This window comes from Rhipicephalus microplus, chromosome 6, assembly GCF_043290135.1.
Source record: "Rhipicephalus microplus isolate Deutch F79 chromosome 6, USDA_Rmic, whole genome shotgun sequence".
NCBI lineage: Eukaryota > Metazoa > Arthropoda > Arachnida > Ixodida > Ixodidae > Rhipicephalus > Rhipicephalus microplus.
In genome coordinates this window covers 34287202-34313677 of record NC_134705.1, presented here as the reverse complement: position 1 = coordinate 34313677, position 26476 = coordinate 34287202, and the positions used below count along the sequence as shown (strand labels likewise).

At 44.6% G+C, this 26476-nt stretch overlaps 1 protein-coding gene across 1 annotated transcript in view; it reads right to left on the bottom strand.

The window, feature by feature from the left end:
- LOC119168138 (epoxide hydrolase 4-like) overlaps positions 1 to 26205 on the bottom strand; it is a 245877-nt gene extending 219672 nt beyond the window's left edge. Inside the window, exons 1-2 of the mRNA XM_075865907.1 lie at positions 26071 to 26205; positions 24536 to 24634 (exon numbers count right to left, since the gene is read on the bottom strand). The gene's annotated coding sequence lies outside the window, so the exon portion shown is untranslated. The remainder of the gene's footprint in view (positions 1 to 24535; positions 24635 to 26070) is intronic.
- Between the last annotated feature and the right edge of the window lie 271 nt (positions 26206 to 26476).

The following is a 26476-nucleotide window of genomic DNA, read 5'->3' as shown; positions in this document are numbered from 1 at the left end:
ATATGATAAGGTAACATATTCAGGCCACTGTGTTTATTCCCTGCACACATAGGCTTATGAGTGCAGGGATTCTAACAGGTATGATTCTCGCGATTTTCTAATCGGATGGAATCCAAGCTTCTCTTATAGACTAATTTATTACATTAAGAACATCCTCCCGTGACTCATTGAATAAAATTCTCAGAATTGTAAAACCTGCTTCATCCAGGTATTGAGCCGCCATCGGAAGTTCCTTATAATCTCTGATGCATCCTACATTGATCTTTTGGTAAAACTCACCTGATCGTGAGATTACTGAAGGGGGATGAACATCATACGAAAATCACTTTTTCAAACCATGAGCTATGCTCTTTAATGATTGCTTCAGTTTATGAGGATATAAAATTATACATTCAGGACTTGTTGCTTGAGGAACTAATTTTTCATATCTCAGAAATTAAAATAGAGCTGTTTTGTTATTTCATTTCGAAAAAAAAAATAAAATGATTTCAATCATACTCTACCTTTGTTTTAGCCACCGTATGTTCAAATGCACCTTGGTTTAGCATACTTAAGGTTTAACAGTGCGAAAACATACAGGCCGGACAGAAAAAGGACAGGACAAGCGCTGCCCGAGACAAGTTATGTGATTGAAGTTGAAGTCTCCCTCCAATAGCACATTGTTACCGCTAATACAAATTACACTATATAAAAGGTTGGTGTTTTGAACCACTGACTGATTATTTTATAAGTGGAGTCTAACGTCCCGAAACCACCATATGATTATGAGAGACGCCATAGTGGAGGGTTGAGGAAATTCCGACCACCTGGGGTTCTTTAACGTGCACCGAAATCTGGACACACAGGCCTCAGCTTTTCCACTTCCGCCGAAAACGCAGCTACAGGCGTCGGGATTCGATCTCGCAATCTGGTCTTCACCAGACGAATACCTAGTGCACTAGACCACCGTGGTGGGGCATGAACTACTGATCGATAATATATATTTGCTACGTAAAATGTTTTACATGAAAGTAGACTCAAAGCAATTACTAGGATTTTGTACTCCGCCGACAGAAGCTTAAGTGTTATTTTTGCCTTGTGGTGAAATCTGGTAGACACTAAAGTAAGTAAACCGCTCCCTCTTGACAATGGATCTTGATGAAATGATCTGTAGGTTTAAATGAAAATACTGATCTGAACTAACCAAGTTTCTTGTAACAATATTATATTAGTTATTTCTTCAACAATAAGACGAGATAAAGCTGTGAAAGCTGTAAAAATACAACGAGAATTCCACTGTAAGACGTTTAACGCCTCAATGGTGGGATATACCGATAGTCGAAACCACCTTGTCGAGTATGCTGGTCCCGCCGCGTTGGTCTAGGGGCTAAGGTACTCGGCTGCCGACCCGCAGGTCACGAGATAAAATTCCGGCGGCGGCGGCACATTTCTGATGGAGGCGGAGATGTTGTAGGCTCGGGTGCTCAGATTTGGGCGCACGTTAAAGAATCCCATGAGATCGAAATACCCGGAGGCTTCTAATACGGTGTCTCTCATAATCATATGGTGGTTTGGGGACGTTAAACCTCACATAAATCAATCAGTATGCTAACCTTTACGACCTTGCTAGGCGGAGCCTTTCTTGTTTTTGTCTGTGAGGACACTGAAGATGGGTTCAAGGGGAATCGGCGACGTTACTTGACACACGAGTAGAATTCAACATCTATCAACATCACCATCATCAGTCTGACTACATTCACTGCAGGACAAAGGCCTCTCCCATATTTCGCCAGTCAATTCGGTCTTGTGTGTGCTGCTGCCACTTCCATCAGTATCGACACTCAGATCTATAGTAGGGAGGTGCCCTTCTCTCTCTGTAGGCTTACTAACCTCCTGAGTGTCTTTTGGCGGCAGCCTATTGTTTTTCGTGCTGTATCCTGCCTCCTGCTGGGACGTTAGAGTAGAACGTGGATGAGGAGGAGCTGCTGAGTTATTCACCAGCTCAGTTAACTGATTGCTCATTATTTGATACAGGCGTTCTGAGAGGCTAGTAAATAGCCATTTCGTTGCTTTTGATACTTCCTTACCTACTGCGGCCTCTATTGTTTGGGCAAAGCTAGCATCTGCCATAGAAATTTGTCGAGCGGTGATCCCAGCATAACCTTGTGTCCTTTCCTTGATAGCTGCCATTGCTTCTCTCCCTGAGCATCGTTGCCTTTCCAATACTTCCAACAATTACTTCTCTCGAAAGTGAGTGGGACAGCAGGAATAATGAGCTTCATGAGCACCTTCACAGAGCCAGCACTTCTCAGCTTTGACCATGCAATCAGCATGTGAGCGACCCTCACTCCAAATGTACCACCATATTGCAGATTTACACCCAGCAGCACTATGGCGAAAACACCAACAATTTCTACAACGCAGGGAATGTGATGTCATTGGTTGCACCGTGACGTTCAGTGGCCTAGCTTTTATTTCATCACATATGCACGATGTTCCGGCAAAGTTGCGATGACTGACTCGGTGGTTACCTTCACGTTGTCTACTACTCAATTACACTGGTAGACAGCTATTACCCCGGCCAAGGAGAGGTTCTCAAGTGTCTTGGATGAGCTTAGCTGCGAATGAATTCTACTTACAACGGCGTCAGTGCATGCAAGAGGAAGTGGGATATATCTACTGACCGGGATAGAGGCAAATGATGAGCATTTCAGATGATCCGCCACACAATATTTGCCTGGTGACCTGCACACAATACCTCCGCGGCCAAACTGTCGTACCTCTGTGAGGCTTTGGTATTCAGAGGTTTCTGCACGAAGCTGCTCCTGAATCGCCTTAGGGTAGTTTAACCGGATTTATTCATTACCCAAAGGCACCAGTGCAACGGGAATACTGCTACCGCCGTTGCGTAGAAAGAGGTCGAGAGGTAGCGCATCTGAGCGAATAGAGGCTGCTCATGCCGAACCACCTTGCCCAGTATGAATTCCTGGACATTTCCGCGATTCGTTGACTATCCCTAAAAGCAAACCAACACAACAGAAGCGACACAAATACATTGAAAAAGATATCAAGATACCCGATTTTTAACAACCTAAACCACCAGATTGGAGTGCAGCCGAACACGACCTAGACAGGTACCGAGATAATGCCAGTGTCTTTGTTCGAAGGGTTGGTGAAATGGCCCTGCTGAATAATATCCAAGGCCATGACGACACTGCTGTCTTGCAATATTTTTATACGTTTCCGTATAAAGCAATGTCCTAACCCCCGCTTTTTCTCTTGTTTACCAAGCTCAACAAAAGGATACGAATCACACTTGTTGCAAGAACTTGTTTATTTTTTTCCATAACTGCGACCTAGCCCACTACAGGCATGCGCACAGGCGAACAGAAAGGCAAATACCGTGAAAAACGCGTCACCTCGTGAGCCAGGTCAGCACAAATACATGCCGTTCGATTGAAAAAAAACGATGAAAGAACCCAACCAGATGCTTGTTTCGCCTCCAAACAAGCAACCGCAGAGAAACGCGCCGCATTTGGGTGGCCACTAAAACCAGCGAGCAACGAACGCTTTACCGAAGCAACACTGCGCATCGCTGTGGCGGCAGGCACCACGTGCCACCCTTTAGCCGTAAAATGGCAAGAATATGCTTGTGGCCCTTCGTTTTTATAATTATTTTAAAATGTATGGTCTTTTTTTGCTGTAATGCATGCCTTAGGCGAACAACTTCCGTATTACCCTTGTTAGCAGGTGAGCAGCGTGTTTCTGCTTTGAAGCTCGTTCTTGACTTGACAAAGCAAGACAGCCTGAGCATTTATGAAGCGCGAAGGCTCATTTGGGCGTTTTGAAGTCCGCTGCTTGCTTCATGCCGACTTGCTCAAGTTACGTTGAAGTCACGAGCCAAGTAACATCTCTGCATTCGGGGGTAAGAGGAGTGTAAATGCAACGTGTCCACTGCGGCATAAATCACCATAACTTTTTTGAAGAACCGAAGCACTCGCTGTGCATTCATCATGCTGAAGTTTAGCTCCTACGGAAATGTAAGTAATTATGTGAATTGTGTTTGTGCTCTGGCTCACGACGACAAAGAATTGTGGCCGATCCTTTTACATGACTTGAAAGTATTCAACAACCCACTCATAGCGCAATTCAAGTTGCGTGACGCCTGGGTGCTCTTTTATTCATCCACAAGGTTATAATAAGTATATGTTGGCGCGTGACAATGCCCGACATGACCACTGCATGGGAAACGTGCAGAGCCTACAGGAGGCGCAGGCGTTCACTTCACCAATGCCTTACCAGCACTCCGAGTGGCGACTTGCGGCCCCATCAGCTTGACCTGGCATGCTACGAATAATCCTATCTCCGTCAGCCGAGCCCACGTTTTAAGCAAACGCGTGTGCGCGACTAGGACATGTTTAATAAATCATGCAGGTTTTGAAAAAGTTAGCCATGCAGAATTCTTTCGGGAACTCAAATGAAGAGAAATGATATAAATATACTGATTAAATCATGTTTCCTATTGGACGTAGCATAAACGTTCAGCAGAGTGTTTCGAAAGGGCGATTCATGTGGCTGGCCAGCGTGAAGCTCGAAGTATAGGCCACCACCGTGTATGTTCGTAAGGATTAGTTCTTGTCATTTATCTGCTCATTGTTGAGTAAACGATGGCGTTCGTGCTTAGCAAAGCACGTAAGTAAACGTACTGTTGTCGAACTGAAGAAGCGGCATTCTGTAATGCATGCTATTTCCGCAAAGGTTTCTGTGCAAGAGTGCAGCACTGTTGGTAGTTGTTGCTATGGCTGCGTGAGCACTATAGCAACTCAGTGAAGTGCAAGCTTTGCCCATGAGATCTTAGCTGTCACGTAACAAAATAGAACGACGAGGCATGGCTTCGCTCACGCACACAGTGCTGTTAAGAGCAACGGTGGTACTGGGGGAATAAATTTGAATTCTCGTGGTCCACGACGCATTTTGCCCAGTATGCGCTACTTACAAGCTGTGTCGCTAAATGAATTACCATACTGCGGAGGAACAGCTTGCAGCAGCGTAAAATGTAGAATTGCTAAGTCTATCAATAAATTGTCGCCAACGACTGGAGACTCTAGATCACTTTAACGGCTGCCCCTCGGCTCATTCAGCACTGCCACAATACAAGTTGACTTGCGTGGCGAGAAAAATAGGAACTACCGACATCATAAACTTCATAAACATGCCCGCTGCATCCCTTGGTTCATGCGGCGTACACTAATCCAGCTTTCCCGCTGGTTGCTAAAGCATGGTAACGGCTCCAAACAAAAAAAAAAACTGAAATACTGGAACAATGTTTTTCATCCCACCAAGATGAAAATCTTCTTTCCGTGGTTGTAGTTCTAATGGCTGTTGGCATTATTTACGACCCAGCATCATAGCGACATTACGAAGCACCGCTAACGACCTGATACGGCTCCGTTCATTGTTCGGTTCGTAGACGGATCACGCCAATTTGTTCCTTTCCCTCCCGCACCATGGTGCCACTGGCTCAGAGTGCGTTTTTTTTAATGCGAAGCATTTCTTTGCGAAAGTTGGTAACCATGAGCGTATATATATATATATATATATATATATATATATATATATATATATATATATATATATATATATATATATATATATATATATATATATATATATATAGCCACCCACGACTTTTAGCTCTCCAGGCCGTTTCTATATTGGTGTCAATACCAAACTTGGTATGGCATAAGACGACTGTATGAAGAACATATTTGACTAGTCATAGCATGAAAATCATCATATGTATGTCATGAATGTCGTGGTTTATATTTCACCGTCCTGCAGATCTTTCGGTGCTTTCGTTCACATGGCATGTTGCAAAACTGGTATGGCATGACATCATTGCATGCAAACACAAGCAACCAACCCTAACATGAAAATCATGATATGCGTGTCATGTAACAACTTGACTACATGCCACGCTCATGACGCGCTCGTGACCATTTCGCTAGCTTCACTTCGACCAAAATTCGTTATTACTGCACGTAAATGGATGACGAATGTATGATATTGGTGCAAACATGATAAACATGAGATGCGTGTCATGTAACAACATGACTACATGCTACGTTCATGATGCGCTCATGGCAATTTCGCTAGCTTCACATATGCCAAATTTTGTATTACGTGACGTCAATGGATGACGAAAGTGTGTGACTGGTGCTTAATTATGAGGCGCGTCATGGTCATGTGAAAACATGACTACATACCACAAGTCAAGGCGCCAATATATTTCGACGTGACGCGGTGCGCGTGCTCGCCGGCGTTCATTTCGTCGCGTCAAGTCGGCGTTGCCATGCCATGCGCTGGTCTTGCCATAAACTATCAGGTGCGCGCCGCGCTGCGTTGCTTTGACGCATGCGCGTTTCAGTGCGTCCAGTGTTCCTCCGTCATGAAAAGAGGGAGACGGAGTGTTTGTTGGGTAACGCATCAGCGCGAAATTCAGCGTGTCGCATTTCGCGCCGGTTGCCGTGAGGCCGTGCCGATGGACTCTGGTCGCGCCAGTTGCGCCTGGCATCAATCTATAGAGTGCTCGCACTTCGCCAACTTAGCGTCGCTGTGCCCAGCGTGCGCACGTGTCAACACCACATTGCAGTATATCGGGTCCTTCATGATGCGCTCGCGGCCCTTTCGCTAACTCCACATATACCGAATTTGGTGTTACGTGACGTAAATGGATGACGAAAGTATATGACTAATTCAAACATGATAATGCTGACAAGCGTGTCATTCAGGAAAATGACAACATTCCAAGCTCATAGCAGGCTCGCGGCCGCTTCGGTAGTTCCCCATATAATAAATTTGGTATCACGTTACGTGAATAGCTGGTGAAAGTAAACGACACATCCAAACATGATAATCATGACACGTAAGTCATGTACGGCATCATTTACTTTCACGTAGTAACATTGTGCTGGTTTTAGAGTGACATATCGAACTTCCTCATTCGTGCTTCGTATAACATCGATTCCCACTGTACGTTGGATCTGCCTTTTTTTTTTTTTTTTTTGCGGAGGAGTTTCAAGCACCAGTGCGGCTCAGCGGTAGAATACTCTATTGCCACGTGGCGATTTTCTAGAATTGCTTACAGCAAAATTTCTTATGAGATCCCAACTCGGGTCTCGCGCAGCGCCGTTGATGTCTGTCGCGGCCGCAACCATGTGTCCGTAACCACATCGCGCGAAATCAGAGAGAAATTAGTACCAATGACACTGTGGGGACCCGGGTCCACTGGGTGCCATCCCAGTATTCTACCACTGAGCCGTGGGACATGTTGGCAAAGTTGCCTTAGGCAGGCTTGATTTGCCGAAAGCAATCACGTTAATACAACTTATAAATTGTTTTAAAACAGTAAAAGTACAAGCAATCGTCGCACTATGCGAATAGCGTAATGAGTGGGTAGTCCATTGATCGAACACATTATCAAAGCTTGTTTTTATTCAGCTAATAACTGTGGCTCATACACACTTCAGCCATAAATCTTCATCGCTGTCTGCAGCCACTGCATGAACAATTGGCACAAACGTCTTCGCTATACTTTAGTTTAGCGGATACCACGCTTTTCAGAAGAGTGACTAAAAATCGCAATAGCTAATGCCGGCCTACTACCCTGAAATTTTCATTGTAATGCCGTGGTGCGCGTCAAGCACGTGTGCTTGCAACACTTACCCAATGAGTGTTTTGTAAAGGCTCTTAAAGGCCGCTTTTCTAGTTTTCGCTGTGACTGAGCAGCGCCTTCCGCGCAGACCTGGCGTTTTTCTGATCACATTTTTTCTTATTTCTCGTAAAAGCGGGTATGGACACCTGTGTTGGTGGCGGCGTATAACTACGGAGCCGAAATCGGCATTTTTTTTTTCTTCACAACAGCTTTCGCTGAGATTTCTCAGGGCTTCAAACACCATCATTGTCTTCAGAGCCATGACCGAGTGCACATATAGTAGCGCTGTTAGGTGGCAGCAAATAGTAATTACCACAAGTAAAACATCTGTGCCCAAAATCAGGTCTTCACATCACCTTCAAAAAGAGTATTGAAGGCGCGCAACCTTACCAGCTGTGCGAATTGTTAATGCAGGGTTGATAACGTTAGGAAGTAAGAGTGACCAACGATGCTGGAATTCATTTTCTCATTTGCTTCTTAGTTCGGGAGATGGTGGTTACGAACACCGGTGGCAATGAACAACTACGCCCCTGCCACTGTCGTTGTGATCCAAGGCGTAGCCAGGGGATGGCACACCGGGCGCGTGCCCCCCATGCAACCGGAAATTTTTTTCCGCCATTGCACGGGGAGTGAAAAATGCCCATTTTCAGGGGATGCCCCTCCCGATATCAAGTTGGTACCCCCCCCCCCCCAAAAAAAAAAAAATTACTGGCTACGCACCTGTTGTGATCTCATTGTAAAAAAAAAAACGCCATGCCTGCGCAGAACGCGGAACACAGTCACACCGAAAGCTAGAAGAGTAGCCTTTCAGAGCCTTTGCTAAACACTCTGGGATGCTACAAGCACAATACGGGGTACCCAATACACCATAAAAATAATGAATTTTGTGTAGTAGGGCAGCATTCGCTATGCTATGCTTCGTAATTATTTCGAGAAACGTGCTCTCGGCTACACACTTGTGCAAAATTATGTGCAAATGCTTTATGCAGTGGCTGACGACAAAGATTGGTTGGTTGTTCCTCAGAGACCCGGCGCAACCCACCACGGGAGATCGGCCATTAAACGGACGGTGCCTCATTTGTGAGGTGGAGTTGTTTTACCGGCCGGATTTTTTAGATAATAATGTTTAAACAAAGAACCAATTGGTAAACGATTGATCATAAATAAACTAGAGGTAATGCAAAAAACGAACAGGCAAATATGATTTGAAATAAAGTGAATTTGTGCCTCAGCTTGACATTCTGATCGTTTTGTGGCCTTTAGAGAATTGCATGCGGCCTCGCAAACATTCCTGTGGCTAAATTCCTTTTCAGTTGCTTCAAAGAAGAGGACCACCAGAAGGGATAAATTTAGAACCAACCTACGAAGAGGTTCTTCTAACAGTCTCTTCCTTTGGTTTGTGTATAACCTGCTTGTTAAGAGGAAACGGTGAACTGATTCACTCTCGTTGCAGTGGAGGCATAGGAGAGACTGTGCCAGACCAGACCTGTGTAGATAAAAGTTCAAGGGGGGGGGGGGGGGGGGGACTCGGCATCTTAGTCTCATAATTGATATCTCCGCCGTTCTAGAGAAGCACCATCAATTTTTTAAGGGTACTTAAGATGGGAAAAATTCGATGTTGCCAAGGGAGATTTTTCAAACTGATCTGACATGACAATTTTTTCAAAGCGTGCTACGGCGACAAATGCTAGTGTCGGCAATGTAGAAATTGTGGGATAATTATGTGAGGGCACTGCGAGTGCATCTGCATATTCATTGAGGGTTAAACCTTTATGCCCTGGTATTCACACCAAGCGAATGAGTCGTAAATGTCTTCGGGCAAGATCTTAAAATACTTTTTGAAGCATTGGACTTATTAGGCGCAGTTGATGAACTACCCACAGATAAGCAATCTGAAAGAATAATAGCATCTGTTACTGATTGAGGTAATTTTCGTAACGCTAAGAGAATAGCCAGTAATTCCGCTTAATTAATAGGTGTGTAATCAGGTAAACGAATAAAAAAAGACCAATCAAACGCTGAAGATGCAATTCCAACTCCTGCCTTCTCTTCGCGAACTGAAGGGTCAGTTGCTATGACAATCTTTGTGTCTAATTTTGCCAGGTGGTTTTTCAAAATGGCATTTAGATATCTACTGGGAAGAGTTTTGCAATTACTAGGAAAAATATTGTCAAATTCTATTTTCATTGTTTGAATACGTGTTTTTAGTACCCTTACTTCACGAAGGTTAACATGTAATGTTTCCAAGAGCTTCTGTACGACGATGACTTGTGCACACTTTAATCTAGACCACTGTTGGTTTAAAAAGGACGTCCGCTCAATAATGAAACCATATTGTGACCTCCCATGTGGGGATGCGTATGTTCTTAGGAAGGCACGGACTGCTAATATTTGGAACCTAGCACGAAGAGAAAACAGGCGCGCTTCCTTATATAAAGTATCAATTGCGACAAATTTAGGGAGCCCAAGACATAAACGTAACGCTTCGCGTTGTAGGGGTACCACTGGTTTAATTTTGTAGGCGGGTGCTCCAGAAAACAAGACACAGCCAAACTCCAATATTGGACGAATATACATACACTGTATCGTTACTAGCACATCACGATGTAAGCCACAACGTTTATTGCTTAGTCTACGAAGCATCCCAAGCGCCTGTGCTTCTTTGGCTGCCATATTTTCTATATTCAGACTCCAATTTAGGTTTTCGATATAAGTCACTCCCAAGTATTTAATCGATTTCAACTGCGCGATAAAGTCTTGTCTGTAAAGTACGGAAATCTGCACTGAAACACTTATAGAAAAACTGCGACTGCACTTTTCCTGATGTTTAATGATAGAATAATGTCGTCTAACCATGTGTCCAGAGCGTTCATATAAAACTGTAGCATCTGATATAATGTATGTATATCCGTAGCTGTAGCAAAAAATGCGATGTCGTCAGCGTATACATAACCCTGTACATCATGTTGCACTGGAATGGTGCACAATAAAATATTAAATAATAATGGTTAAAGTACCGAACCCTCGGGGAGACCTCTAGTTTGTTTATACTTTGAAGACGACATGCCACATTGAGAGCAATAGACTGCTCTATCATTTAAAAAGAAGTAAACCCATGATTGATTGATATGTGGGGTTTAACGTCCCAAAACCACTATATGATTATGAGAGACGCCGTAGTGGAGGGCTCCGGAAATTTAGACCACCTGGGGTTCTTTAACGTGCACCCAAATCTGAGCACACGGGCCTACAACATTTCCGCCTCCATCGGAAATGCAGCCGCCGCAGCCGGGATTCGAACCCGCGCCCTGCGGGTCAGCAGCCGAGTACCTTAGCCACTAGACCACCGCGGCGGGGCAAGTAAACCCATGCCACGAAGTAATTTGCTAACCCGATGTGCGTTAGCGAATTTATTAGTTTAATGTGTTCCACACTGTCATAAGCTTTTGCAATATCTAAAGTGACTAAGGCGGAAACCTGTTTCTTAGAACGAGCTAGTTGTATCCTGCATTCTAGATCAACATGGGCACACCAAATGGAGCAGCCACGCCTGAATACAGTTTGGCATGGGCTTAAAATTGCATTTTCGACGAAGGAAAGCTATGCCAAAATTAGGTATGTGTCACATTATTAAGTGATCATGAACAAGTTTCCTAATAGGTTGAAGCCTTGGGCGACCAATTTGTTACGCACTCCGCAGTGTCTGACACCTGGTTGTTTCTTTGATGTTATGAAACGCCTTATTGCTCCTATTAACGTGATTTCCTTCTCGACATCAAGCCTGCCCAAGGCCAGTTTAGAAACGAGTTGCAGGCACTGGCATGGCTCAGTGGTAGACACGGTGCAAGAATACTTAGGTGAGTGAATGTCGGGACTATCTGCTCGATAATGTTCTCCTTCGCAAGGAGGCCAAAAGATGGCACTACAAACTTTGTCCCACCTTCCTCCCTCCCCCTCTAGGTTTAGAAAAGCCCCGTAGAATACGAAAATAGCGGTGAGTATAGTATTGAAAATGGGGCAAGTTTACCTCTAACAACTAATCGTTGCCAATTTGCCAACAGCGCTCGTCTCGTGTGTACCTATTTCTCTGTCTTCGTTTTTCGCGCTGCTTACCTCGAACAATGAAACCGTCACCAGAACACCCTCGCCGCACAGTCAACGTCCTCTCTTATCATCCCTTGTTTCGCGTTGCAGCTCTATGCGTTTCGCGTGGGCAATATCGTGCGATAACCCAGCTTTCTCAGATTTGGAAACCATCGCCCACGTGCCGAATGTGCTTTGAGAAATTTGCCAGCAGCCCGCCATGATCACCAGTCCAGCGAGCCACTTATCAGCATTCCGCAAACGAGAATATAATCCATCCCTACCCGCCACACACTCGCCTCGCGGCGTTCTCTCACCTAAGTATTCGTGTTCTGCGGCGGTACAAAACTGGGCTGACACGCAATGCATCAGGGTTTGAATCCCAATGTGTCATTGGTGTTTTTTCTTTACTGAGTTCCAAGCACTGGCGTAGCTCCGTAGTAGAATACTGGGCAGCCACGCAGTGGACCCGGGTTTCGTTGGCGTTTTTTATTTACCGAGTTTTTTTTTCTACTTTCGGTACCAGTTACGGACACCGGCGGTGGCAGACAACTACGGCGGCGCGCGTGACCTTTGTTCAGATCGTATAACAGCTTTCGCTGAAAAAAAAAACTGGCAGGCTTGGAAAGAACGCACAGCACAGTCACAGCGAAAGCTTGAAGAGCATAATTTTATGAGCCTTTAACACTCATAGGGAGCCTTTAACACTCAGCACACTTGCATGGTGCCCACTACGCCAAAAATTGTCACAATTTTTGTGTAGTGCGGAAGCAACCACTATATGCCATTGTTAACTCTACTTCAGAAAAGGGCGGGCGGTACGTGCCCATCTGTTACACATAATGAGCGCTTTGTGAATGCTGTGGCTAAGTACGATGAAGAAATATGCCTTAGGCTCTGGCAATAGGTTGGAGCATTCAACGAATCGCTGGCTGCGCAGTTCGCATTGTGTGATGCCGGTCGTTACTTTGCTGTTTTAAAACTCTTTATTATGCATGTTCAGTACTGTGTTTTATGTACAAAACTCCATTTTGCGTTAGCTACTCATACAACATGCTCTCCAGCACTATCAGCATTGTAGGAACAGCACATACTTATATATCTCTAAACCTATCGCGGGTCCACCATCTAACGCGTCTTGATGACGACGGCAGCCGAAAGAAAGCCAACGTAACGTGTCACGTAGGAGCCCAAGAGAAGTACGCTGTCATCTCTGTCCGATTTCCGAAAGTTTTAAAATATGTGCCATTTTAAATAGGACGCGCGGGGCTCACGCGTTTCAAGAGGAAAAAATGAAGAAAAGTGGTTTCCTAGGGGTCCCCCGTGCTGAAAAGAGTTAATGCGATTCGTTACCCAACGTGAAGCAAGCGTACGGTCAGTTTGCAACGAAGTAGGTCAGTAGTAAAGCACTGGGCTACTGTGCAGATGGCCCGGGCTTGATTCCCATCTTGTCCTAGGTAGCTTTTATAAACTTAGTTTCTTATTTCGTTCTCTAATGGTTTCGGACACCGGTTGCGGCGGCGTTGAGCAACTACAGCGCCACAATCAGCTCTAATTGTGAACTCATAATAGTTTTAGCTGTGAAACAGTCATATACAGTTTATGCCAAAAGCCAATGGCGAAGGGACAGGTTTTTATTTAGTCGTGAAAAAGGAGTACAAAACAATTTTAGTCGTTAGTGAAGTGGTATTTCCAAATGCATTATAAAAAATATGCACCTATTCAGTTTGACGTCAAAAGAGGCGAAAAACGCAAAGAAAATACGGGCACATTTGGGTAAGTAGAGGCAGCTGGCTTGCACTATCTTAACGTGTCCTAAAGCATCACACAAAAGTGGACAAAGAGTGAAAAACAGTTCCACAGACGCGTTATCTTGATTGATCACCACGACGTTTACGGCTGCGGCGCGTAAAGCTGCACGAAGTGTTATTACCACCAAATGATCTTGCGGCAAAGTTGCTTAACATCAGAAAAATTGTGTTGCTAAATCTTTCGCAGTGCAGCGTAACATCTATTGTTTGTTGTTCTTTTTTTTATTCATCAAAAGCTATATCTCTGTACTTTACAGCTACGTGCTTTTTCAGAGCGCCCCACACCAAGCTTCGCTTGATGCGCATTTTCGCCGAAGGAAAGAGGTTTCTGAACGTCTATTTACGAAGCTCCTTATGCTATCGGGCTATCAGTGTCTTTTGTGGTGGTAGCCCACTATGTTGAAGGCAGTGGCAAATGAGATGACGCTTTCGCTAAGGACGAAAATGCACAGCATATCCACGAAGTTAATGTCAATGAGTGGGGCGAAGCGTCCATCTATCCATCCGTCTCTCAGTCTGTTGCTCCTATCACACTACAACATGCACCGATGGGCGATTGGATGGACGGATGCTTCGTCCCACTCATCTTCATTGACTCTGTAAATATGCTATGAACGTTTTTTTATAACAGCGCCATCTATCTTATCTGATTGCCAACTATACGAAAACCGCAAACGCCATCCAATGATAATATTTTCAAGAAGATAGACACACAACACCATCTAGTGAACAATTCATAGACTGACATTATTGATTGATTTGTGGGGTTAAACGGCCCAAAACTACGAAGGACTCCGAAAATTTCGATTAACTGAGGTTCTCTAACGTTCGCCCGAATCTGAGTACACGAGCCTCAATCGGCAAATGCAGCCGCCACAGCCGGGATTCGATTTCGTGACCTGCGGGTCAGCAGCCGTGTACCTTAGCCACTGGACCTACGCGGCGGGGCCGCAATTTATAGACTAGGGGTGACTACATACATACTACATACATACGCAGGAGGCAATGACCGACACCCTAACGAGCTTCGCCTCTAAAAGCTAGTGAGCGGGCATGCTCGCTCACGAGAGGCAACGCGCCCTGCCCTTCTTCGAGTGGCTAACAAGACGGCGCGTCGGCTCAGGAGGAGCGTTTCCTGCGATGGAGGCTGTCTGCGATAGGCGGTGAACGCTGTCCTCTCCTTGTGATTGACGTGTCACTCGAAGAAATACCGGCACTTCGCGCTTCCCAGGATTTCATGTTAGTGGAGTTCTTGTAAATTCGAAGAACTTCTTTGTGAACTTTGGCGACTTTTAACGTATCTATCTATCTATCTATCTATCTATCTATCTATCTATCTATCTATCTATCTATCTATCTATCTATCTGTCTGTCTGTCTGTCTGTCTGTCTGTCTGTCTGTCTGTCTGTCTGTCTGTCTGTCTGTCTGTCTGTCTGTCTGTCTGTCTATCTATCTATTTATCTATCTATCTAGCCCCCTACGAATTTTAGCTCTCCTAGCCGTTTCGTTAATAGTATTAATACCAAATGTCGTATGGCATAACACAAGCGCATGGCAAGAATATTTGACTAGTCAAAATATAAATATCATGATATGTATGTCATGAATGTCATGATTTGAATGTTATGATCATGCTGCTTTTGCGGTGGTTTTGTTCACATGACATGTTGCGAAATTGGCATGGTAACACATGATGGCATGACGAACACAAGTGACAGACCTAACGTGGAAATCATTACATGCATATCACGTCAGTCATGACTCATGAGTCATGACAACACGCCACGCTCATGGTATGCTCGCGGCCGTCTCGCTAGCTTCACATATGTCAAATTTGGTGTTACGGGACGTGAATGGATGATGAAGGTATGTGACTGGTGCAAACATGGTAATCATGAGGTGCGCGTTCTGTAACAACACGGCTACATGCCACACTCATGATGCGCTCGCGGCCGTTTCGCAAGCTTCACATGTACCAAATTCGGTATTACGTGACGCGAACAGATGACCTATGTAAATGACACGTCGAAACAGGATAATGAAGACATGCGTGTCATGTAACAACATGACCACATAGCATACTCATGATGCGCTCGCAGCCGTTTCGCTAGTTTCACGTATGCCAAATTTGGTATTTCACCACATAAATGGATGACAAAGTATGTGACTGGTGCAAACATGATAATCATGAGACGCATGTCATGTAAGAACATGACTACATGCCACACTCAAAGCACCAATACATTTCGGCGTGACCAGGCGTGCGTGCGCACCGGCGTTCATTTCGTCGTGTCACGCCGGTGATGCAACGCCAGGCGCCTATATGCCTGGCATATACTAGCAGGCGCACGCCGTGCTGCGTTTCTTCGATGCATGCGCGTTTGAGCGTGCCCGGCGTCCTTCCATCACGAAGCTAAGCAGACGCGGTGCTATCTAGGTGACGTCGTCTGCGCAAAACGCAGCTTGTCGCATTTCGCGACGGTTGCCGCCGGGCCTCGCCGACAGACGTTGGTTGCGCCTAGTGCCAGGTAAAATGCGCGCGTTTTGCTAGCGTAGGGTCGATGCGTTCGGCGTGTGCGCTCGTCCACGTTACGTACGCTCGCCACCGTTTCGCTAGCTTCATATATACCAAGCTAAGTACTATGGGACGGGAATAGACGACGAAGGTACATGACAAGTCCAAACATGATAATCATGATTTTCGTGCCATGTAAAACATGACTACATGCTACGCTGATAGCGCGCTCAGAGCCGTTATGCTAGCTGCACAAATACCAAATCTGGTATCAGGTGATGTGAATAGATGACGAAGGTTAATAACACGTCCAAACGTAATAATAATAACATGAAAGTAACTCATGGCATAATTCACCTCCGCCTTGTAATGTTGTGCGGATTTCAAAGCGACATATCAAACTTCCTGATTGGTGCTTCGCATATCAGTGATTCCCACTGTACGTAGGATCTGCCACTTTCTTTTTATGCCCTTCGCAGCTCGATCGTCAAGAAGCGTTTTGTGTGGAAAATGCCGCACCAGAAAATATCGGATGTACCTGGTGTTTCAAGAAATGTGACTGAAATTGTCAAGATTTATAAAAATATTACATTTGCGCAAATCTTACACACATACTTCGTCTGTAGCCACAGGCATCTTATTAGGGTAAAGACATCATGTGGGATAGAGATGAAGAAGGACGAATTAGTTATCCCATTACTTAGTAGAGTAAAGTGGTCATGTCAAATAGGAGAATTCGCATACACAAAGAATTCAGTTTGTAGTGGAAATAAGGACTCTCGCTCATTCTGGACATCTGAGAAGGATATCGCCGTTCCACTTTTACGCGCTTCACCTTCGGTTTCACTGGTAACTTTGAATGGATATCATTACTTCTCAATTATTACTCGTGGCCGCTTTTATGAAGTCTGAAAAATGCAAATACTTTTTTAATTAGGCATTTTCAAAGACGACGAATGAAAAGGTTTCTTAATTCAAGTTTCTTAATAAGTGTTTCTGGGGATGTATGTAGCCATCTTAAGACGCATTCGGCTACAGAACTAGATGTAAAAGCATCAAAGAAACATGGCATATCCCTGATTTTGAGAATTTTGGACACATTTATTGAAGCACCTAGTGTAGTGCAACAGCTATTTTAAGGTCACGGTGGACCAACTTAGAACTCCCGACGCTTTTTCTCATAGATGTTATACTTCCGGGCCCGCATACTTGAGCTGGCAGTGGCGCATTTTGTTTTGTGTGTTTACTCTTACCGCCAAAACATGAAAACAGTATATAGCTACGTTTTACCCAGTTATTATCCTAATAACTTTCGTTCATACCATGCCGCGTACTTTAACACCTCAAGTTCGCCGTATTTCTCGAAGTGGTTATATCACTGAGTATTTGGTTGGAGAAGGCGAATAACATTTAAACAGCTATGGACAAAGAACATTTTTGAAGAAAAAAGTATTATGACGGGACAAATGCCATAGTGCTTCTTTCTGCATGAACACAATGCGCCTCACAAACTGAAGTAGACAGGACAATGTGCAGGCGTAGAAGGCGAGCTTTCTGCTCTTGAATCGGCGTGCTTGTTTTGTAACAGCTGAGCGTGTTCGCCAGGCACGCAGCGTATTGACGTTATGAGGCACAGGACGTGCTTTGCGACCAGGGTTTCTGGCCTGTTTAACGCAATATCACGAATAATAGTTGTTGAGGCTTAACATCTCCAAACTTTGATATGATTAAGACAGACGCCTAGCGGAGAGCTCCAGAAATTGAGGACGTGTGTCTGAAACTAAGCATCCGGGACTCAAGCGCTTCACCTGCGCCAAAATTGTGGTCTTCTCGGCCATGATTCGAGTTCGCGACGTTCATGTCAACAATAGTCGACCGGCATATGGTGGATTAGTCAATACAGAATTTTTCTTTAGCGCGTACCAGCAGCTAAGCGTACGCAATGCGTGAGAGGAAGCAATAAAGCGCGTCCGCTGAACCTAGGAGAGATGCGTGTTACGGCGCACGCAGAGGATCTGCGGGCTACATCTCGGCGCTTGTGATGTGTACGCTACGGTGGTCGCGTACCATACCGGCGGATCTTGCGAGATCTTGAGCTGCCCAGACCAAAACAGACAAGATGGCCGCGACAGACCACACTACGCTGGTCGTGGCGGTAAACAAACTCCTTGTTACCTTAGGGGGATTAGAAACTGCTATATGTAACCTGAAGTCAATAACAGTGAACAAATGATTGCTGCTGAGGCAGAGCACAAATGATTGATATGTGAGGTTCACCATCCGAAAACCACCATATAATTAGGAGGAATGCTGTAGTGGAGGGCTCCGGAAAATTCGACCACCTGGGGTTTTTTAATGTGCACCAAAATTTTGGCACATGGGCCTACAACGTTCGCACCTCCATTGAAATTCCAGCTGCTGCAGCCGAGATTTGATCCCGCGACCTGCGGGTCAGCAGCCGAGTACCTTATCTAATAGACCAACGCAGCAAGGTGGCCAGAACCCGAAATTGGACGACAGTACGACGTAATTTACGAAAAAGCAGAAAACCGATGGGGATGTTAGCATCATGACGAACTTTTGGGTTGTTTACGAGGCGTCATGTGTGTGATCCCTTCGAAGTGTGTTGGTTGCTGTGTATGTATAAACAGAATATGTCGGAATGATCACGCTCACAAGAATTCCAAGTATAGAAAAGTAAAAGTTAGTACTAGTCATGCATTTAGCTTGCATGTCATTAGTCTGTGTTTTACAAGCTAGGGTGAATTTCTCGTACACAGTGCTCTCAATGTTGTGAAAGCAGTTTTCACGGCACGTGAAGAATGACACGTGAAGACTCCATTGCCTAAGGGGGCTTTCTTTAATTTAGCGTTTAGCAATCCTAGTTCACTTCCTTCTCTTTCTTTTCTCGTGATCGTAGAAAACGTGTGTAACAAACAATAAATATTAAGATGGAAGGAAGCGATCGTCTTTGCCGTTTGTGTCTCCCATGCTGCTAGTTGTCCAAGCCTCACTACCACAAACCAATTCTCGTCCTCAGCTTGTCTCATGCCTTGACTTGTGTGTTGCGTCATCGGATATCGGTTATTACAGCTTATTGCTTTTCGCGAGATGGCATGAAGCAACACTCAAGGGCAAGTCTTTTGATGCTCTGGGGAAGTACACGTTTTGGAGCTTGCACACGGTAAATTAATGCTGGAAAGGCAGCTTTAGACGTAGCACGTTTCAAACCTACAGCTTTGAGTAAACTAAACTAAACTTCTGTAGTATTACTATTATGTTGAAACGTAGTGTCGGGAAACTCCTCAGAGCCTAATGAATGATTAAAAAGGCACTATTAGGTGCAGGCAGGGTAACATCACAGCACGGTGGAACCGATACTCGCCGCAGTTGTGGTTGTGCGCAAGCGTCATTGTCGTGCAATGGACTGCACTTCACAAATGAGATATTAGACAAGAGTCGCGGATTTAGACGGCTGTATTATCTTCATGCAGTCACGCGCAGCTCAGAGCAGAAAGTAAAGATCACCGAGCCTTTAGCAACGTGAAACAATTTCGTTTCATTGGATTACATGCATGGCCTTATGGCCTTAAACTGGTTCATGATTCTTCCTACAAGATTTCATAAGCTTTCTGCAATAATAATTCACTACTGGCAACCAACACGGCGATTAACCAGTTAAAGCTCTGTGCTGCATTCTGCCAGAAAAATTTTCAATCCCTTGTCTCTGCAAACACAGTACCGAACGACGAGCTATAAGCATTGAGATATCGGCAGCCTGTCATAAGTAAGCAACGTGGAAATTTAGGCTAGTTGGTTGGAGTTAATTTTGGAGGAACCACTATGTCTTGCTTCTGTCATCTTGTCTCATCCCAGTTCAACCAAAGTGGGCTTGCTACAGCCCGACGTCACCTGGCATGTTTTACCAAGACATGGGAGCAATCATGTCTCTGCTACATACTCCGCACTTTCAATCTGCTGTTAATATAAGTATTAAATTATAACTACAGAACGCGTTCCTGTGGCTTGCTACCCATGAGGTGCTCTATCTCCATGTTTACCACGATGCTGCTGCTGCTGCTCCGAACTTTTTTGGCAATTGTTTTTCCTGATATTTTTTCGTATGGGGCTGGGAACCAATCAAGATGTTTTAAAACACAGCTTTTTAAGGGCGAAGCTCCTTAAGGCGTGGGTCGTGCGTCACCGATGTATGTAGTAGTAGTAGGTAGATACCGGTGGCATATACCCGATCTAGAGCGGGTATGTGCCACAGGGGATGCGAGATTCGAGATGGCGGTACATGGAGTGTTCACTTGATGAAGGCGCGGACGGACGCATGGACGTGCGGACAGATCGACGGACGTGCGGACGTGCGGACGGATGGAGGTACGTACGAAAGGACAGATGGATGGACGGATTCACGGATGGACGCATGGACAGACGAACAGACGGATGGGCGGACGCATGGACAGACGCATGGATGGTCACGCGGACAGACGGAAGCAAGAATGAACGAACAGACAGAAGCACGAACGGTATGACAACCGCTTCGTCCCACTCATCATCATTCACTCCGTGGGTATGTTGTGCTATTTTTTCACAGTCATTTCTTTCTGTACTAAACAACGGAAATTAAACTTTGATTTGATTTGATTTGATTTTCACATGTTTAGACATGGGCTGGTGGAACATGCAATACTGCGATAGCTTGCGGGTGTTCCTGCATGCAAATTTCAAATTTTTATTAATAAAAATTTCAATTTTTTAAACGCTTGGCGCACTTTCTGATTTAGAGCAATGATTCTAACGTAGTCTATATTTTATTAAACTGAATTTTTAATGCAGTGGTTTCACTGAATTTCATTCAGCGTATGCTATTGCACTCAGCCTCAGTAGTTCGCAGGAATACATCCGGATTTTTTCTTTTATTCAGCCAGATGCCGAAACCGAAGCTGGGCAAAATTAGAGGAGAGAGTTAAGAACACCTATCTATTTTTCATTTTTTCAAAATTCAAAACTAACATTGCTGATTTCTGATGTTTGCTAAATGAAGCATTTCTAAATACACATAACATTCGCAGCAGCCCCCTGCGAATGTAAGCACTGATTTATGTGATGAAGGCTCGTGGCGGCGAATCTTACACAGCCCGGACTTGGGTCTACAACTACTGGCTGCCCGGAGAGTCCGGGCCATTGAGGAGGGTCTTCACCTTCCTGTGCCGACCTGGGTGAAGCCGCAGACTGGTTGAGGGCGTCTTAGGACTTCGTTCAACTAGCCCCTCTGGTGTTTACATTAAATTCTTTTTATATGTGTTTGTCGCAGCAGCCCCATTTTCAAAGCGACGCAGTTCGACGCAATCGAATGACACAGTAAAAGCATACCACCGGTGAAAGTATATTGCGTAAAATATGACTATATTTTTCACCCAGACGAGCCTCTTGATGGGGCATAATTATGAGCACGAATAAAGTAATCTGAATTTTAAATCTGCACACTGTGATCTATATAAGGAGAACTAAGGGACGAAGAGGACTACAGTATATATTTAAGGTAGGGTTGGAAGTTACATCTATTCTCTTTGTTCTTCCACTTTACGAGTGCCTACAAATATACTACACACATACGGCCTACATACAAACGGAGGAGGAAAGGACCCACACCCTAAAGAGCTTCACCCCTAAAAGAACTGTCTCCACTTTGCCCTGTTCGCAGACTTACTGTGTTTTGAGCCGCTGGGCGCGCGAGCCAGTGTGGTAGTGCGTTATGGCAGTGCCACAGCGAAGGCGTGACCCACCAGGTGAGTGCCCCCTACCCGATTTTTATTTCTATTATTTTAAAGTAATGTATAACACCTAATGGCACACGACCACTTCTGCCTGTGCAGCCCCCGCTCCAAATCAAGCAGATGCCTACCCCGGAAAAGCTTTCATCTAAACGCTTGCGTTTTGGTAGTCTTCTTCTAGCCGCCAAAAAATGCCGCCGCGACGGTGGTGCGACCCGGGCCTCCCCCTACCGTAGAACGTATAGCTTTCTTGGCACGAATCGTCGCGCAGGCACTTTTTGAGGCAACGCCGTGGCCGTGGTTACGTGTGCTCTCCTGCTTCAGCGGGTTGAATTTTTATTAAATAAATATTTGATTGGTATGTGGAGTTTAACGTCCAAAAACCACCACATCATTGTGACAGACGCCATAGAGGAGGGCTCTTGAAAGCTCGACCACCTAGAGTTCTTTCACGTGCACCGAAATCAGAGTGCACGGGCCTACCCTGCTTCAACTGGCATCTTGGACCAATGCTTTTGAAAGTTTATTCGCTCTCTCTGTACGGAGTTCATCTTGTACGATTGGGTGCTGCACCGACCAACATACCTTGGCCGACAAAGTTTCGGGTAAAGACGCCCATGCCGTTTGACTTGAAGGACAGTGCTGCAAAAAGGGATATGAGGCGAGATTGCGCGTGCGCTGGCATAGGAAAGCTTTCAGCGAACGCAAGCATCACGCCAACCACAACTTAGAGAAGTTCTTTGTCAAATGTGAGTCCAATTCGTCTCGACGACAGAAGCAAAAATGAAAAAGTGAAGGGTGGGGCCACAGCAGGCGGCTGAGGTGCCGCCAAGTGGGAAAAAGTGACATGACATAGAGAGGTGGTAGGGAGGTAAGCCACTGCCGTAGTTTTGCACCATGGTTATGGCAGAGAACCGCAGCTACGCAAAGAATCGACAAACTTCGGAGCAACAGGGTCTAGACAGGAATGTAGTATGCATGTGGTTTATAGCTATACCGAGCTTGTAACCCACCAAGTCATTTTAAAAACACTGCGTTATTGTTAAAATCGAGGCGGACCTGCTAAGAGTTGTCGATTGAAAAACTGCGCGTTTAGGAAAACCTGCTCTATTTCAGAAAAATACGTAATTTCATTCCCGCTCCATTCCGTGCGAACGGCGCTTAATTTAATTCCTCCAAGCGCCGTCCCTATTTTACTCTACACTGAATTCAACACAAGTAATCCGGAATACTTTTCTGAGTACTTCTCCTTAGCCCTTGACTATAATTATTTTGGTCCAATACGGCATTTACGACAGGAGACTGGTGTTAGAAGCCCACAATAATTTCATTCGTGAAGCAGCAATGATGTATTATCAGGAGATTATCAAGTGGACGAAAAGCTGTGAAATCAGGCTCGACAATATTATCTGCAGCCGCCACGGCTACCATTCAGTCCGTAGACTCTCTGGTAAGCAGCCGAGCGCCCTATCCACTATGCCACCATGGCAGGAAGTAAATAAATAAATAGAGAAATAAATAAATCAATAAAGAAGTATTGCTGATGTTGAAAGGGCGTGGTCGTTTCATGAATGAAAATTGAATTTCAATTCCACTGAAGAAATGGCAAACGGGCTTGAAAAGAAACGCCATAGAAAGAAAGATCATCCCTTAACAATTCAGGTGACATGCGACGAAAACTACGAAAGATTCAGCGTGGCAATGAAGATCTCAATATATTTTACGCGTTCAAAGCCCATGCGACATAGGCTGCAGCTGCAACACAATAAAAGCCGTACGTTGAGGTACATCTATAGGGTGGAGTACAATGGTTGCTGACCTCGCAGCTTCGCATAGTGTCTCTAATGATTACCAACAAATCGAAATAGGTAAAATAATGAATTAAGTGTCTCAACTGAGGTAATGAATTTGTTCGACATGCAGAAGGGAGACAGCCTCATTCAACGGCGCGGAACTATTTTTTTCAGTGACCTCCTCAGCATTTTTAGCAAGTCGATCACCAACGAAACAACAGCAACACGTTCGCTTTTATTAGATGAATAATCGATTGAACTATTGTCTCTTCACAGACTGCAGCAACTGTGGTAGCTTGTATACACTAATCCGGTAACTAATAATAACGGAGTTATGTGCATGTTAGACAGGTCACGGGATCGAATCCCGGCTTCGGCGGCTGCATTTCCTATGGAGGTGGAAATGTTGTAGACCCGTGTGCTCGGATTTGGATGCACATTAAAGAACCCCAGGTGGTCGAAATTTTCGGAGCCCTCAACTACGGCGTCTCGCATAATCATATGGTGGTTTTGAAACGTTAAACCCCAGATATCAATCAATCATGTGCATGTCAGATTCGCTTCAAGATTACCGCTTTATGTCTACGTTCTTCTTCGTTACAAATAAAGTTAAGCTTCGGATTGACATCCTCGTTATGTTCTAAGTTGTTCACATGGCAGTGTTGTTGCGCTTAGATAAAAAATGTGGCATGTAAGACCCTGGTGTCTTCGTTTTTGAAATGCATTTTGTGCCTACACAAGCACAGCGTTTAAAATTTTGAGGTCGAATCTGAGAACCGAAATACTTTGTAAATTCACATAAAGACCGTAATTTTCATTAAAACTTCGACAAAATCTATCAAACTCGATATACTCACATGTCAACTTGCGTGAACAGATACTATCGATCGATGACATCAGTGTACCCCATATTCACTGTACAATAAAGTATCATGATGATGTTGATGGTCCATTTCCTGAAATATTAAACATTTGAGCGATGTATGATTCATCTCAGGTGACTCCTCATCGTAAGGAATTGCGTAACAATAATTTTTTCACCCAGGAATATAGTACTCGTGTAAAGGCCGCCCTCATGTCATAGCCACCCCCAAAGGCTTGTTGAACAATGCGCTTAAATTATCTAGTTTCATGAGCGTGAAAGTAGCAAAAGCAGAGACGAGGTGCTGCTGTTGACTAAATAGCAGGCACTGTATGGCTGAGCGGGGCATCCTTTGATGTGTGCCCCTGGCCTTCGGAAGCGTGAAATATTGTTTTCTTAAAGGCAGTAGAGAAAAAGTTAAGGATGGCTGGAATCTCGAACAAATTCGATGAAATGGGGGACGACCTCATCCGGGACTGAGGCCAGTCTGAGGCTCCGGTGAGTAGTTTAGGGGGTAGTATAAGGAGTAGCATTCTTAGGGCTGCGTGGGTGGGCAAGGGTTGTTTCTTGCTTCTCCCGCCACAAGCGCGTACTTTCGTTCGATAAGGGCAATCAGCACTGAAAACACATGTGAGAAAAATAGTTATCTTCTTCTCCGTGTAATCACCGCACCCGTGATTATCAAACAGAGATTAGGGAAACGAAACATGCAGCCGTCACACGAGCATAAACATTGTACGCTTTCCGAGCACATATAACGATATTATGGTCTCTAATTTACACGGGTTTTCGCTTATACATACGAGGTTTTTAAGCAATCATAAATGCATTCACAGAGCTCATAGATATGTATTAGCGGGGCATACAGCCCTTTGTATAATACACTTGGTTATTTTCGCGAACACGTTTTATCACACTTGCAAATATTAGTATGGGCTTTTGGATAACGCCTTCAGCACCCATGCCAAATAAGTTGGCAGGTATAGCATTGGCGAGGTAACGATGCAAGCAAAAAATATCGATGCTTTGCATACCTACAAAACCATTGACACTACAACTGGAGAGAGCGTGAGAGCAATTTATTGAACAGAGAATTCTGGCGGCGTATTATGTAGGGCGCTTGCAAGCTGCTTTGTATAGGGGGAGGGGATTAAGGACAGAAAAGCCTTAAGGGATGAAGGAGGATGGCAGGAAAAGAGAAGAAAAAAAGAAAACACTATGATCTTCGTTTCTCCACATTATCGTGATGATTTAGGTTACGCTGAAGTGCTAAAACAATGTCCTCTAGGAATTGGAACAAAAATTATAAATGTGGTGTTGCAACGTAAAAGGAGCAGGTCCAAGCATTTTTCGGAAATCTAGCATTTCGTGCGAAGTTCAGCTTGATTTACTTTGGAAACAAGATCTTTCTTCTCTGTATGCTTGGCAGTCTAACAAAATCTAACAAACTGGTAGTAGACGCCACTCTGGTAGTCAACAGTGTAATGCACACTTTTGAATTCTTTGAATAAGATTACACGCAACACTCACCTGATTTTTCAGTGTAATGCAAACTAAAATAAGGGCACGTAACGGGCGAGCAACCACGCGAGTAAATAACGTACCTAAAGCCACACAAACGAATGGCAAAGCGCTCCAATTTCCAGGTGTTTTCCTGGTATCGACGTAGACAGGAAGAGCGATCTTCAGCAGAGAGTAGTGGCATTGTCACTGCTCGCGCTCACAGCAGCGATTGTGAACCTACGCCATTTGTTATTGCAACTTCTATTGCTGGTGGAGTTTCTTGGAATAGAGAGCAAGTGTTCTGTGTTATTCTGCCCCAATATCACTAGATGCAAAACGGTGGTCAGCTCATTTTCCTTTTGCTTTCCGGAATGCGAATAGCACCGAGAAAACAAAGGCATTGAAAATATTTTTCAGGGTGAGCCCCATTGAG